We start from the raw sequence: 17,515 nt of genomic DNA on the forward strand, positions 1-17,515 counted from the left end.
TAGAAGATAATAAAGAAAAGCCAAATGGAAATTTTAGAACTGAAAAATATAGTAACTGACATTAAAAGCCCAGTGGATGGATTCAATATCAGAATGGAGAGGAGAGAGGAAAGAATTAGTGAATTGGAAGATAGAACAGTAGAAATTATTCAATCTGAACAACAGAGAAAATTAAGAGGCTCAGGGACCTGTAGAACTCTAAGAAAATATTTAATATTTATGTCATCAAATCCTAAGGTAGGAGATAGATGGGCCCAGGTTGGAAATTTACAATCAGTCACCCTTCTACTTGTACTTCTTGAGATAAGCAATACACGGGATCCAGTTGAGGAACTTACAGCCTCCTGCCTCACTATGAACTCCTTTGCCTTTTCACATAAATTTTGGCATAGTCTTATGTATGTTTGCAAAAACTCACTGGAATTTTGATAGGATATATATTAAATCTGAAATCAATTTGGGAAGAACTGACATCTTTACTTTGTTGAGTCTTCTAATCCATGAACACAGTATCTCTCTCTCCTTATTTACATCTTTGATTTCTTTCATCAGTGTTATGTAGTCTTTTTCATATAGTCCCATACATGTTTTGTTAGCTTTACACACCTAAGTTTTGGGGGTTGTTTTGAGTGATTGTGAATGGTATTGTATTTTTCATTTAGGTATCTATGTGTTCAGTCTACAGGATGTAGTATACAGATACAGTAATCAAAACCATGATATTGGTGAAGGAATCAACACATAGATCAACAGAACAGAATAGAGAACCCAGAAATAGACTCTCACAAATAACACCCAGCTGATCTTCGACAAAGATCGAATTCAATCTTTGTCAATTGAATACAAAAACATTCAATACAAAAACAATTCAATGGAAAAAGAATTTTTTCAACAAATGGTACTGGAGCAACTGAATATCCACAGGCAAAAAAATAAGTAAAAGATAAACTTCAATCTGTCTTATAATTTACGTAAAAATTAACTCAAAATGTATCACAAACTTAAATGTAAAGTTATAAAACTTTTAGGAAAAAAATAGGAGAAATTCTTTGGGATCTAAGGCAGAACTCTTAGACATTACAGTGAAGTGGAGGGTATCTTCCTGGTCACTCGAAGCATTGTCAGAGGGACGCCAGGTGTTCAGTGAGATGGAAAGAGCAGAGACAATCACAAGTCTCACACAAGAGGTGAGCCTGCCCAGATACACTGGAGGTAACGGCTATAAAGATCACAGAAAGGGTAGACAGACCCAAAACTGGGCAGAAAATAAAGAAGCCTTCTCAAGAAGGGTAGTATACAAGAAGCATCAAATGGAAATAGAATTATGAAGTTCAATCTTAGTCAAAAAACCCCACAAATTTCCTTCAATGCCTTTTCATTCCACTTTGTATATCGCCTTTACTTCCACTGACTGACTTCTTCATTCAGCAGGCATTTACTGAATACCTACTATACACAAGGAAGGCTCTCTGAGGAAAAGTCACAAATATGAAAGGGAAGCTCTCTTCCCTTGAAGATATAACCTAGTGGGAAAGACAGGAATCCAAAGACAGGAATGCCAAACAAGGCATCAGATCAGATCAGATCAGATCAGTCGCTCAGTCGTGTCCGACTCTTTGCGACCCCATGAATCGCAGCATGCCAGGCTTCCCTGTCCACCACCATCTCCTGGAGTTCACTCAGACTCACATCCATCGAGTCAGTGATGCCATCCAGCCATCTCATCCTCTGTCATCCCCTTCTCCTCCTGCCCCCAATCCCTCCCAGCATCAGAGTCTTTTCCAATGAGTCAACTCTTCGCATGAGGTGGCCAAAGTACTGGAGTTTCAGCTTTAGCATCATTCCTTCCAAAGAAATCCCAGGGCTGATCTCCTTCAGAATGGACTGGTTGGATCTCCTTGCAGTCCAAGGGACTCTTCAAGAGTCTTCTCCAACACCACAGTTCAAAAGCATCAATTCTTCGGCGCTCAGCCTTCTTCACAGTCCAACTCTCACATCCATACATGACCACAAGAAAAACCATAGCCTTGACTAGACGAACCTTTGTTGGCAAAGTAATGTCTCTGCTTTTGAATATGCTATCTAGGTTGGTCATAACTTTCCTTCCAAGGAGTAAGCATCTTTTAATTTCATGGCTGCAGTCACCATCTGTAGTGATTTTGGAGCCCAGAAAAATAAAGTCTGACACTGTTTCCCCATCTATTTCCCATGAAGTGATGGGACCGGATGCCATGATCGTCGTTTTCTGAATGTTGAGCTTTAAGCCAACATTCACTTTCACTTTCACTGTCATCAAGGGGCTTTTGAGTTCCTCTTCACTTTCTGCCATAAGGGTGGTGTCATCTGCATATCTGAGGTTATTGATATTTCTCCCGGCAATCTTGATTCCAGCTTGTGTTTCTTCCAGTCCAGCATTTCTCATGATGTACTCTGCATATAAGTTAAATAAACAGGGTGACAATATACAGCCTTGACGAACTCTTTTTCCTATTTGGAACCAGTCTGTTGTTCCATGTCCAGTTCTAACTGTTGCTTCCTGACCTGCATACAAATTTCTCAAGAGGCAGATCAGGTGGTCTGGTATTCCCATCTCTTTCAGAATTTTCCACAGTTTATTGTGATCCACACAGGACCACAACCTTGTCTAACTCAGTGAAACTAAGCCATGCCCGTGGGGCAACCCAAGACAGGCGGGTCATGGTGGAAAGATCTGACAGAATGTTGTCCACTGGAGAAGGGAATGGCAAACCACTTCAGTATTCTTGCCTTGAGAACCCCTGAACAGTATGAAAAGGCAAAATGATAGGATACTGAAAGAGAAACTCCCCAGGTCAGTAGGTATCCAATATGCTACTGGAGATCAGTGGAGAAATAACTCCAGAAAGAATGAAGGGATGGAGCCAAAGCAAAAACAATACTCAGCTGTGGATATGACTGGTGATAGAAGCAAGGTCCGATGCTGTAAAGAGCAATATTGCATAGGAACCTGGAATGTCAGGTCCATGAATCAAGGCAAATTGGAAGTGGTCAAACAAGAGATAGCAAGAGTGAATGTCGACATTCTAGGAATCAGAGAACTGAAATGGACTGGAATGGGTGAATTTAACTCAGATGACCATTATATCTACTACTGCAGGCAGGAATCCCTCAGAAGAAATGGAGTGGCCATCATGGTCAACAAAAGAGTCTGAAATGCAGTACTTGGATGCAATCTCAAAAACGACAGAATGATCTCTGTTCGTTTTCAAGGCAAACCATTCAATATCACAGTAATCCAAGTCTATGCCCCAACCAGTAACACTGAAGAAGCTGAACGGTTCTATGAAGACCTACAAGACCTTTTAGAACTAACACCCAAAAAAGATGTCTTTTTCATTATAGGGGACTGGAATATAGGAAGTCAAGAAACACCTGGAGTAACAGGCAAATTTGGCCTTGGAATACGGAATGAAGCAGGGCAAAGGCTAAAAGAGTTTTGCCAAGAAAATGCACTGGTCATAACAAACACCCTCTTCCAACAACACAAGAGAAGACTCTCTATGTGGACATCACCAGATGGTCAACACTGAAATCAGATTGATTATATTCTTTGCAGCCAAAGATGGAGAAGCTCTATACAGTCAGCAAAAACAAGACCAGGAGCTGACTGTGGCTCAGACCATGAACTCCTTATTGCCAAATTCAGACTTAAATTGAAGAAAGTAGGGAAAACCACTAGACCATTCAGGTATGACCTAAATCAAATCCCTTATGATTATACAGTAGAAGTGAGAAATAGATTTAAGGGCCTAGATCTGATAGATAGAGTGCCTGATGAACTATGGAATGAGGTTCATGACATTGTACAGGAGACAGGGATCAAGACCATTCCCGTGGAAAAGAAATGTGAAAAGCAAAATGGCTGTCTGGGGAGGCCTTACAAATAGCCGTGAAAAGAAGAGAAGCGAAAAGCAAAGAAGAAAAGGAAAGATATAAACATCTGAATGCAGAGTTCCAAAGAGTAGCAAGAAGAGATAAGAAAGCCTTCTTCAGCGATCAATGCAAAGAAATAGAGGAAAACAACAGAATGGGAAAGACTAGAGATCTCTTCAAGAAAATCAGAGATACCAAAGGAACATTTCATGCAAAGATGGGCTCGATAAAGGACAGAAATGGTATGGACCTAACAGAAGCAGAAGATATTAAGAAGAGGTGGCAAGAATACACAGAAGAATTGTACAAAAAAGATCTTCACGACCCAGATAATCACGATGGTGTGATCACTCACCTAGAGCCAGATATCCTGGAATGTGAAGTCAAGTGGGCCTTAGAAAGCATCACTACGAACAAAGCTAGTGGAGGTGATGGAATTCCAGTTGAGCTATTCCAAATCCTGAAAGATGATGCTGTGAAAGTGCTGCACTCAATATGCCAGCAAATTTGGAAAACTCAGCAGTGGCCACAGGACTGGAAAAGGTCAGTTTTCATTCCGATCCCAAAGAAAGGCAATGCCAAAGAATGCTCAAACTACCACACAATTGCACTCATCTCACATGCTAGTAAAGTAATGCTCAAAATTCTCCAAGCCAGGCTTCAGCAATATGTGAACCGTGAACTTCCTGATTTTCAAGCTGGTTTTAGAAAAGGCAGAAGAACCAGAGATCAAATTGCCAACATCCGCTGGATCATGGAAAAAGCAAGAGAGTTCCAGAAAAACATATATTTCTGCTTTATTGACTATGCTAAAGCCTTTGACTGTGTGGATCACAAACAAGGCATAATTGACCCAAATACGAATTGAAATATAATCAGAGTTCCAATAGGTCAGGATAATAAACACCCGCCCACCAGTTGTTGCTCAGCCCCTGTAGATGACCCATGTCTTCCCAAGAGTCTGAATATCCTATCCTGACTTACTTTTCTCCAACACAAATGACCTCAAGACTCTACTATTTGCTATGGTTAACCAGATAAATTAATGTCAATGAAGGTATTAATGCCTGATTCTGGCTTAGCCTATAATTCTTTCAGATAATGTAATTTGTGGGAATAGGTAGATAAAAGCTTTAGTTAGTTTACACTTCACAGGAAAAAAGGAGAAAGAACAAGGTCTTTGAGGATTGGAGGCGTTCTTGACGACCCTAGAACCTCCAGAATACAAGGAGCTGTCCCCAAATGATCTCATCTCTGAGAGGAAAGTTCTGGGTGAGGGTCAACTCACTAAAACAGCTTTTGAATTTAATACTGTTGTTGCACAAATATTATTAAATCAACTCTAGCTAAAAACCAGAACATATTCATTTGTTATTAGCTTGAGCCGATTGTATAATGTGACTCATTAATCTTTTTCAGTGAACTAATCTTAGGTTGCAAAATAATTCCATCTCCTGGGTATCAGTCCAATCTTCAGGCTGTAACTAGATTTCTAAAGACTTCCTTGATTGTAATGAACTCTTTCCTTATTGACGTCACTTGCTACATAAGCAGCAAGATCAATATGAAATAGTGACTTAGATGTTGGGCACATCTGAAAATAACACATAGGTTAAGTGAATTTCTTGAATACATAATGTATGCCAGCCCTGTTCACATCTATTGTTTTATTTAATTCATATTAACCACCTGCTGAGATGGAACTGGAGCTCCACTTTAGAGTAGCAGAAAGACAAATTCCAAGAGGTTGAATGACTTTTCCAAGGTCACACAGGAAGTGGTGAATCCAGGATTTAAATTCAGGTCTGTCTGACATTAAAGCTTATATATTTCTCATGGCGGGTACCAACCCCCAGTACTTGTGAATGCAATCTTATTTGGAAATAGTCTTTGCAGATGTAATTCCATTAAGGATCTCAAGATGAGATCATCTTGAACTTAGACTGGGCCCTAAATCCAATGACAAATTTCCACATAAGAGACAAGAAAGGAGAAGACATAGAGACATAGTGTCCAGGTAAAGATGTATGCTGTCTCAGCACTTCCAGAAGGTACCAACCATGCCCCCATCTTAATTTTTCACGTCTGTGCTTCAGAATTGTGAAAGAATAAATTTTTGCTGTTTAAAAAATTTTTCCTTTACGTCCCATTCCACATGCAGTTTGGAGGCAGAAGGACTAAATAATGATTTGTCACTTTCACTGAAGATAGAATGGGAATACATGCCTTATGTTTCAAAAGTTGCAAAAGTTTTTCTAAATAATAATGCTTATGAGCCATGGCACTATGTAACCACAGGCTGTCTTTGAGATATTATTAGAATAGACTGAACGATGGAATGAAAGTCCTGTCTAAAAGCAGAGGTTGACTTAGAACAGCAAGCTTCTAAAGTTCACATTTCAGATACACCCACCCTTCTATCTCTACTGACTTTGGAAGACTTTAACATCGTCAAGGTGGAACTCTCTAATATTAAATTCTGTGTGTTTCCAATAGCTCAAATCAATCAAAGCAGAGAAGTCATAATGAGTGTCCACAGCAGGTCTTAAAGACTAGGTCAAATTGAGGTCACCAAACCTCTTCATCCCTTTGAAGTGAAGAGAAGGATAAACACAGAGGAAGAGGTAGTTCTTAACTCACCACTAGGTCAAAGAATGGCCATCGAGACAGTCTCTCTCTTAACTTCCAGCCACTCCCAAGCCAAAAAAAAGTGATGAGTAAGGTAGAAGCTGGTGTTTTTGTCCATGGCCACAATTTTCCTCATGTTCCTTCCATTTCTGCCTTCATATGCATTCCTTTAGTTTGAGTATCAAATCATAAATATAATACATAATATTTCATTATAGGTTTAGTCTCATGCTATAACATTTTCTTAGGAATCCCATGGACAGAGGAGCCTGGCAGGCTACAGTTCATGGGGTCGCAAAGAGTCAGACACAACTGAGCTACTAACACTTTCATAACATTTTCTTAGTTTTAAATAATGTATTGCTTTCACCAATAAAAGAATACAATAAGGTTTAATAGCAAAAGCCATATGCCTGAAACCACAATTTGTCTCTTTTCTTACAAGTATGAGCAGATGGCTACAAGCCTGTTAGGATGACTCAAACTTAATACATGATTCTGATTCATTTCCCTTGATGAGCAGAAGGGGTTTCAGCTTGAATCTACACTGTCGTCATCCTAGGCTTCAGACTTTCTCATCATTTCTAGACATGCCCAGTGATGGGACACCAAATATCTATGAGACCATGACTGAAGAGACTGATAATCAGGCAGACAAGTTTGGTTAGGGCCCCACACCCAGGTGGACAACTGGAGAATGAGATGTTGAACTCAGTGGAGTTACACAGCATATCCAGTGAATCCATCCCATGCAGACAAGTGTTTGCTAAGAGCCCACGCTGGCTCTCTTCTGGCCAGGGAAGAAAGTTACATGAGGTTCAGAGACCGGAGTCTCCCCACTAATAAGAGAATACAGCAAGGCTTTTGTGCATCTGTTACCCATCTTTGATACAGCATGTGTTAGAACATCAGTTGTGGGCTAGCTGAAAGGCAGCATGACCCTGTGCTGGACGTGGCTATGAGTCAACCCCCTAGTATCTTGGTGGACATCAGAGAGCAGGCATCAAGTCACTGTGGAGGAGACACAGCAGCAGAGGGGGAGAAGTCAGGGTCTGAGAGGAATCTAAGGGAACCATGCTTAAAAACTCACCAGAATGCCCTGGAAGTTTTCTTGAGATATTTGAGGACTTCAGACTGAGAAATTAGGGATCTTACAAGAGTAGCCATGTACAGGGAAGAAGACTATCACTGGTTACCATTATCATCACCTTCATCATAACCACTTAGGTTGCCTAGGAAACCCAGATTACAACCTGCTATGCTGAAACCTGGGATAATGGAAAAATACAATGCAACCAGGACCTTGGAGAAAGGGGAAGGCTGTAGGGAACATGGCCAGCTATGAGTTCAAGAATTATTTATTCCAGCAGTTTCTCAACATGAGGTAAGTCAAATAAAATAATTAGTGGTGCTTTGTTTCCTCTTTATTAAAAAAGAAATTTGCAACTATGTGTGAGAATCTATTGGATTTGCTTTCAAGTCCAATAATTTCATTTATGGTTTAAACATCATATTCTCACTCAAAAGACCTTCTGGACCATTTCTTCTTCCCATTGTTATTTTAAAAAATCACCAAAATTAGTGGTGCAATATTTGATATATACATCTCCATCTTCAATTTTCATAAGCATCTCAGGTACAATGCATAGAAGCAGATCTCATTATCTTTTTATCAAACTCTGTTCCTCCCTCTGCAGTTTCAATCTCAGTAAGTGACCTTCCTATACATCAATAACCAATTAAAAAGCTAATTCCAGATGGAATATCTAGCCTCCCTCTAATGAATTAAAATTACAGCCATAAATTCAATTAAAATATTGGAAAACCCAGTATTGCAAAGATAAAATTTCTTCAAAAATTAATGTACAATTTCAACAAAGTTCCAATCAAAATTTAAACACTATCTTGATGAAACTCAAGAACCCAACTCTAAAATTCAAAGAGAAGGGAAAATGCAGAAGAATCACCAAGAAAATTTTAGGAAAAGAAAAATAAGGGAAGACTTGCCTTACAATATGCCAAAACTATACTATCAGGCTGCAGTCCTCACAGTTATGTGATGGCAGCACAAGAATAAACAAATCATGCTCAGAAACAGGTCCATCCACACAGATGAAGGAGACAGATTAGTGGGAAAAGGATGGGCTGAATCTCAAGGAAATAGTACTGATACAACTAAGCTATTTAAAAAGATCAATAATTTATATCGGAGAAGGCAATGGCACCCCACTCCAGTACTCTTGCCTGGAAAACCCCATGGACGGAGGAGCCTGGTGGGCTGCAGTCCATGGGGTCGAGAAGAGTCAGACACGACTGATCGACTTCACTTTCACTTTTCACTTTCATGCATTGGAGAAGGAAATGGCAACTCACTCCAGTATTCTTGCCTGGAGAATCCCAGGGATGGAGGAGCCTGGTGGGCTGCCATCTATGGGGTCACACAGAGTCGGACATGACTGAAGCGACTTAGCAGCAGCAGCATAGAAACAAAAACTGGTTGCTTAGGATGGGGAAGTAGGAGCAACCTGAGGAGAAATGGAAAGTGACTACAAATGAGTATAGGGGTTTTCTGGGGCACCGATCAATATGTTCTAAAATTAACTGTGGTGAAGGTTGCACAATTTTATAAATATACTAAGAATTATTGAATAGGAGAACTAAGAACTACTTAAAATAGGAGAATGGTATGCTATGTGATATATATCTCAATAAAGTTATTTTTAAATAAATTATATGACATAAAAACTTGGAGATCATACAAGAAAAGACCTTATTAACAAAGTTAAAAATCAAGCAATAACCAGAAAAAAATATCTGCAACATATATAAAAGAAAAATAATTGATATATGAACACACACCTTCACACACATACATGCATACATACCTAGAAGGAAAAGACAATCAAATAGAAAATTAATAATAGCTATAAATGGACATTAAAGTTTGAAAATCATTCAATCTCATTATTAATGTAAAATACTATTTAAATCAGTAAATTTTTGCACAACAAAGGAAACCATAAACCAAACAAAAAGACAACCCTCAGAATGGGAGAAAATATTTGCAAACAAAGCAACCAATTAAAGGGCTTAATCTCCAAAATATACAAACAGCTTGTGCAGCTCAACATATAAAAATGTAAACAACCCAATCAAAAACATCAGCAGAAAATCTAAATAAAAATTTCTCCAAGGAAGACATACAGATGACCAAACAGTATTAAAAGATGCTCAACATCGCTAATTATTAGAGAAACGCAAATCAAAACCTCAATGAAGTATCACTGCACACTGGTCAGAATGGCCGTCATCAAACAATAAATCCTGAAGAGGGTTTGGAGAAAACAAAACCCTCCTACACTCTTAGTGGGAATGTAAATTGGTACAACTACTATGGGGGTGCTTTAAGGAGGTACCTTAAAAAACTAAAAATAGAGCTATCCTATGATCTAGCATTCCCACTCCTGGGCATATATCCTGAGAAAACCATAATTTGAAAAGATACATGCACCCCAATGTTTATTGCAGTACTATTTACAATAACCACAACATGGAAGCAACCTAAATGTCTATTGACAGAAGAATGGATAAAGAAGATGTGGTACATACATACAATGGAATATTGTGTTGTTCAGTCGCTAAGTCTTGTCCAACTCTTTGTGACCTCATGGACTGCAGCATGACAGCCTCTATTCTCCACTCTCTCCCAGAGTTTGCTCAGACTTATGACTATTGAGTCAATGATGCTATCTAACCATCTTATCCTCTGCAGCCTTCTTCTCATTTTGCCTTCAACTTTCCAAGCATTGGGGCCTTTTCTAATAAGTAGACTCCTCCCACCAGGTGGCCAAAGTACTGGAGCTTCAGCTTCAGCATTAGTTCTTGCAATAAATATTCAGTGTTGATTTCCTTTAGGATTGACTGGTTTGATCTCCTTGCTATCCAAGGGACTCCAAGCACCTTCTCTACAATTGGAAAGTATCAGTTCTTTAGCACTCAGTCTTCTTTATGGTCCAATTCTCATATTCATACGTGACTACTGGAAAAACCATAGCTTTGACTATACAGACCTTAGTCAGCAAAGTGATGTCTCTGCTTTATAATACACTATCTAGGTTTGCCACAGCTTTCCTTCCAAGGAGCAAGAGCCTTTTAATTTCATGGCTATAGTCACCATCAGCAGTGATTTTGGAGCCCAAGAAAATAAAATCTGTCACTGCTTCTACTTTTTCCTCTTCTATTCGCCATGAAGTGATGGAACCAGATGCCACAATCTTCATTTTTTGAATGCTGAGTTTTAAGTCAGCTTTTTCACTTTCCTCTTTCACTCTCATCAAGAGGCTCTTTAGTTTCTCTTCACTTTATGCTATTAGGGTGGTATTATCTGCATATCTGAGGTTGTTGATTCCAGCTTGTGCTTCTTCCAGCCCAGCATTTCTCATGATGTACTCTGCATATAAGTTAAATAAACAGGGTGACAATATACAGCCTTGACGAACTCCTTTTCCTATTTGGAACCAGTCTGTTGTTCCATGTCCAGTTCTAACTGTTGCTTCCTGACCTGCATACAAATTTCCCAAGAGGCAGATCAGGTGGTCTGGTATTCCCATCTCTTCAAGAAAATCAGAGATACCAAAGAATATATGCTCTAGAATCCACATATTAGGGCACTGGGCAGCACCTGCATCCTCTGGCAGAGTGAGCATGCTTCAGGCACCCCCTTCAAACCTCCTTTAAAAGGCCCAGATGCTAAAACTGCTCTAAAGCAGTTCTGAGAAGCCTCCAGCCTAATCATTTCATTCAGTGCTCATGTTGGTGTTAAGTCGCTAAGTCATGTCCAACTCTTTGCAACCCCATGGACTGCAGCATGTCAGGCTTCCTTGTCCTTCACTATCTCCTGGAGTTTGCTCAGACTCATGTTCATTGAGTCAGTGATGCTATCCAGGCTATCCATGCTCATGACCACTGTGAAAATTAGCGATATTATTCCCAACTTAGAGATGAGGAAAAGGAAAGTTCAGGGTGGCAGAACAGCCCAAGATCTAATATCAGAAAGCCTCCTACTTAACAGCTAGGGAGACAAGGCACCTATCTCAGCTGGGTTCCATCCTATGACATCTGCAACTCTTGTGCTGCTGATGGATGTGCCACAAGTAGGGTCTGACAGTTGGAGTATAAGCATTGATTGGATTTGCCTTGCAAGAAGAGGTATAGTCTGTTGGCTTGGAGGGAAAGCAGATGGTGGGAAGAATGGATTATGATGGTGCAAGTAGAGTCTGTCATTTTCTAAATGGTTGCTGCCAAGAAGAAAAAAGCAGCTGATGAAAATCATGTGTTTCAAAGTAAGGAGACTGGGAAATACTTCTTTTGTTTTAAAGACATTGCTTGTCATATTTTCAATAGAAAAATCTCTTTCAGAAAGAATAATACCAAAAGGCACTATGTAATAAGTCACATTTTATAGTTATGTAGCTTACAAGGTCAGTAAAAGACAGAAGAAACAAGATTCACAAATGTCTTATTCAAAAACAAAAGTTATTCAAAGGCACAGAATTATAATAGGATACTGTAGTGTATGCTACTATACATACACTATACATATTGATCCTGAAATTTTAGCAAAAATTGTTAAGACTAGCAAAACTGTAACAGAGAAAAAGGGAAAGTTTTCAAAACATTAACATGGACCTCTTCCCTCCAAGTGACCCAAGTGAAGATAACCCCACTTTGAAGCTCAAAATTAACAAACCTCAACCGCATTTGCAGAGATTTTAATCAGAGTTTAAGTTCCCTAATCTTGATTATGAGCAAACAAGGGCTGCCAGACACATGAGAAAACTCTAATGTGAAACATGGGCTTCCCTGATAGCTCAGTTGGTAAAGAATCCACTTGCAATGCGAGAGATCCAAGTTTGATTCCTGGATCGGGAAGATGGCCTGGAGAAGGGATAGGCTACCCACTCCATTATTCTTGGGTTTCCCTTGTGGCTCAGCTGGTAAAGAATCCGCCTGCAATGCAGGTAAACCTGGGTTCAATCCCTGGGTTGGAAAGATTCCCCTGGAGAAGGGAAGGCTACCCACTCCAGTATTCTGGCCTGGAGAATTCCATGGACTGTTCAGTCCATGGAATTACAAAGAGTCGGACACAACTGAGTGATTTTTACTTTCAATGTGAAAGATAAATATCAGGGCAAACAGGAAAAAAAACTTTAAGGAAACAAATAATACAAAGAGAGGAATGCTTTTAAAAAACTGTAACTAGTATCTTCAGGGGCAACAATTGCATTCCAGAAGCAAGAATAGAATCCTCCAAAAAGGAGCATTCAGAAAACAAAAAGTGTTCTTGAAATTTTAAAAAAAGTAACAAATGAAAATTTTAATATAAAATAATTTAAAATGTCAACCATTATCTGAGCCTTCAATGAGTTATAAACTTTTTGCAATAGTAACATTAAAGATCACTAATCACAGCTTAACATAGCAAATACAGTAAGTCTCCTATATATGAATGAATTCCATTCCAAGTGTGTGTTTATAAGTCCAATTCGCTCCTAAGTCCAACAAGTTAGCCTGGATACCCAACTAACACCATCTGTATATACACCATCTGTATTATACTGTAATAGATTTATAAAACTTTACACAAATAATACATAAAAAACAAACACAAATAATACATAAAAAACAAAAAATAAAAAATATTATTGAAAAATAATATTTTCAATCTAACAGTACAGGACCTTGAAAAGTACAGGAGTACAGTATAACAGCTGATGTACAGAGACTTGCTGATAATGGAAAAATGGAAATATCACAAGAATTACCAAAATTTGACACAGAGGCAAGAAGTGAACAAAATGCTTTTGGAAAAATGCCACCAAGAGACTTGCTCTACACAGGTTGTCAGAAACCTTCCTTATGTATCTCTGAAGCACAATAAAACAAGGTCTGCCTGTACTGTGGACCAAGAAAATCTCCTGCAAGTTAGAGAGAGAGGGGAAAATGGTCACATTCAAACTGTTAGGATTCAGAATGGCTTTGTACTTCCCAAGACCAACACTGGAATCCAGAAGACAGTAAAATAATGCCTTTAAAATTCTGAAGGAAAATTACTTTCAACTTAGAATTCAATACTACTAGTACTACTAAGTCGCTTCAGTCGTGTCCGACTCTGTGTGACCCCATAGACGGCAGCCCACCAGGTTCCCCCATCCTGGGATTCGGGTTGCCATTTCCTTCTCCAATGCATGAAAGTGAAAAGTGGAAGTGAAGTCACTCAGTCGTGCCTGACTCTTAGTGACCCCATGGACTTCAGCCTACCAGGCTCCTCCATCCACGGGATTTTCCGGGCAAGAGTACTGGAGTGGGGTGCCATACTCCACTATAAATTATAGATAGGGCAAAATTAAAACACTTTTAGAAATGTAAAATCTCAAAAACTTTCTATTCTATACTTTCAGGAAGCTATTAAAGATGCCTTCAACTATGTAAGGGGGTAAAAGGAGAAGGAATATATAGGAATCAAGGAAGAGGTGAATCAAAACAAGGGTGAGAAAAGGGGGAATTTTCAAGATGATAGTGAATAAAAAGTGCTAATGATAACAAGGCACCAAGTATACAGATGAATGAAATAATCTGATTCAAGGGACTGGTGTGGCAATGGCTGCCATCCTGATTCCCTCTGCTATACTGTCTGCTAAGAGAAACAAAAGAAAGGCAATGCCAAAGGATGCTCAAACTACCGCACAACTGCACTCATCTCACACACTAGTAAGTAATGCTCAAAATTCTCCAAGCCAGGCTTCAGAATACGTGAACTGTGAACTTCCGGATGTTCAAGCTGGTTTTAGAAAAGGCAGAGGAACCAGAGATCAAATTGCCAACATCCACTGGATCATGGAAAAAGCAAGAGAGTTCCAGAAAAACATCTATGTCTGCTTTATTGACTATGCCAAAGCCTTTGACTGTGTGGATCACAATAAACTGTGGAAAATTCTGAAAGAGATGGGAATACCAGACCACCTGACCTGCCTCTTGAGAAACCTATACGCAGGTCAGGAAGCAACAGTTAGAACTGGACATGGAACAACAGACTGGTTCCAAATAGGAAAAGGAGTCCGTCAAGGCTGTATATTGTCACCCTGCTTATTTAACTTACATGCAGAGTACATCATGAGAAATGCTGGGCTGGAAGAAACACAAGCTGGAATCAAGATTGCCAGGAGAAATATCAATAACCTCAGATATGCAGATGACACCACCCTTATGGCAGAAAGTGAAGAGGAACTCAAAAGCCTCTTGATGAAAGTGAAAGAGGAGAGTGAAAAAGTTGGCTTAAAGCTCAACATTCAGAAAACAAAGATCATGGCATCTGGTCCCATTACTTCATGGGAAATAGATGGGGAAACAGTGTAAACAGTGTCAGACCTCATTTTGGGGGGCTCCAAAATCACTGCAGATGGTGATTGCAGCCATGAAATTAAAAGACACTTACTCCTTGGAAGGAAAGTTATGACCAACCTAGACAGCATATTCAAAAGCACAGACATTACCTTGCCAACAAATGTCTGTCTAGTCAAGGCTATGGTTTTTCCAGTGGTCATGTATGGATGTGAGAGTTGGACTGTGAAGAAAGCTGAGCACCGAAGAACTGATGCTTTTGAACTGTGGTGTTGGAGAAGACTCTTGAGAGTCCCTTGGACTGCAAGGAGATCCAACCAGTCCACCCTAAAGGACATCAGTCTTGGGTGTTCATTGGAAGGACTGATGCTGAAGCTGAAACTCCAATACTTTGGCCACCTCATGTGAAGAGTTGACTCACTGGAAAAGACCCTGATGCTGGGAGGGATTGGGGGCAGGGGGAGAAGGGGACGACAGAGGATGAGATGGCTGGATGGCATCACTGACTCGATGGACATGAGTTTGGGTAAACTCCGGGAGTTGGTGATGGACAGGGAGGTCTGGCATGCTGCAATTCATGGGGTCGCAAAGAGTCGGACATGACTGAGCAACTGATCTTAACTGAACTGAAGAGAAACAAAAAGCAAGTTACAAGTTCAGAAAGCCCACCGAGTTCTGGAATGAGGCCAAAAGTTATCCAAAAATGATCACTGTCCAGCCAGCCTAGAAAGATCTCTAGGGGGTAATGTCTCAAAATGTATATATAAGAACTGATAGATTAGCTGTTGTGATAAATTTTGTGGAAAGTTTTAGCAAAAGGCTATTAGAAGAAATGGAAATTACTAAAAATAAATACAAAGAAAAATTAGGCAAATGAAAAAACAGACATTCTTAATTTTATCAAAAATAGAGAGTAAGGAAGGAAAGATAACCATATATACAGAGATGCTCAATTATAAAAAATATTAGAATAATCATCATACTAATTTAACCAAAATTACAGGAGAAGGAAATGGCAACCCACTCCAATGTTCTTGCCTGGAGAATCCCGGGGATGGGGGAGCCTGGTGGGCTGCTGTCTATGGGGTTGCACAGAGTCAGACAGGACTGAAGCGACTTAGCAGCAGCACAGTAGAACTATATTGGAAAATAAGAAAGGAGGAACAAAATGATGGCAGAATAAAGAGGTAGATATATCTTTCATAACAAGAATTTAAGGGGAATTCCCTGGCAGTCCAGTGGTTAAGAATCTGTGCTTCCACTGCAGGGGGTGCAGGTTCCATCTCTGGTTGAGGAAATAAGATCCTGCCTGCCATGCAGTTCAGCCAAAAAATTTAAAAAGTAAAAGAAAACAAAAGAATTTAAATAGATAATGTCTAAAATAAATCAAAAGATAACAATGTAATGCATAGCTTTTAGAGCTCTGGAGACACGTTAAGGCCAGGAGAGCTTTAAATGAATTGAAAGTCACTACCTTTGGGGACTGGGACCAGGGGAAGTGAAACGGGGTAAGTCAGGAAACAGTTAAATTTTGAAATAGATCTTTGACTACTATTGGCCATTTTAAACTATTGTGAGTTTAAACTATTAAACAATGCTATGCTAAGTCACTTCAGTTGTGTCTGACTCTGTGCGACCCCATGGATTGCAACCTAACAGGCTCCCCCGTCCCTGGGATTCTCCAGGCAAGAACACTGGAGTGGGTTGCCATTTCCTTCTCCAATGCATGAAAGTGAAAAGTGAAAGTGAAGTCGCTCAGTCGTGTCTGACTCTTAGCGACCCCATGGATTGCAGCCTAACAGGCTCCTCCGTCCATGGGATTTTCCAAGCAAGAGTACTGGAGTGGGGTGCCATTGCCTTCTCCATATTAAACAATACATACATAAAAAGCTTCAATTTAAAATTTAAAATGAAAATATAGAAAAGAAAAATGTTGAACTTCCAATATAAACAAGTAGGCTCTCAAGTTATTGAGTATTAAAAAGAGACATGATGTTATTTGACCCCTGACTGGGTAGGGTATAATACAGATTACACCTGAAATAACCAGCACTTCTCATGATAAATATTTTCACTTGTATTTCTGTGGTGCTTTCATCTTTTTTCACTGTTTGCATAGTCAGTGATCCAATCTTCTCCAGGATGCAGAATTTCATCCACAGACAGAACAGGATCTGTTATTTGCTCACATTATTTGTCTGAAACTCAATGGTACAGGAGACCATTACCCTCTTCGAGGAAAGACACTCTTCACTGTGTATGTAACCTGCACTTCCCCATTGGCATTGTGTAATACATTACAGTTTTCAAAGTACTTTCTCATGTTTTTAATTGATCCTGCAACAGCTCTGAAAGGCAAGACAGAAGCTCAGAGAGGTTAAGTGGCTTCCCTAAGGTCACTCAGCTGGTCACAGCACAGCCATGAGTAGATTCACCCACCTGGGACTCACTTCACCTATCACGCTATACAGCAATCTTGTTTTCACGTTTCATAAAGTTAACTAAGCTCTGACTGCTGGCTGCTGAACGACCAGATGGTGGGAAAAAGCATGTGTGTCAATTTATTTCTCTTAAG

The 17,515-nt window shown here is 39.6% G+C and overlaps 1 long non-coding RNA gene across 19 annotated transcripts in view; it reads right to left on the bottom strand.

Annotated features, from left to right (window-relative positions):
• LOC147361060 (uncharacterized) overlaps nt 1-17,515 on the bottom strand; it is a 137,850-nt gene that overhangs the window by 64,893 nt on the left and 55,442 nt on the right. For 2 of the 19 annotated variants that reach the window (XR_015139698.1, XR_015139690.1), the window contains one exon: nt 15,984-16,077. The exons of 16 other annotated variants lie outside the window; for them this stretch is intronic. This is a non-coding gene — a long non-coding RNA (uncharacterized LOC147361060). Of the gene's footprint in view, nt 1-8,920; nt 9,066-15,983; nt 16,078-17,515 lie in introns of those variants that run through there. One more of the 19 variants, XR_015139686.1, reaches the window with a different exon arrangement.

This window comes from Bos grunniens, chromosome 13, assembly GCF_055505025.1.
Source record: "Bos grunniens cultivar Pamir isolate PY7600 chromosome 13, Bosgru_T2T1.0, whole genome shotgun sequence".
In the NCBI taxonomy this organism is placed as follows: domain Eukaryota; kingdom Metazoa; phylum Chordata; class Mammalia; order Artiodactyla; family Bovidae; genus Bos; species Bos grunniens.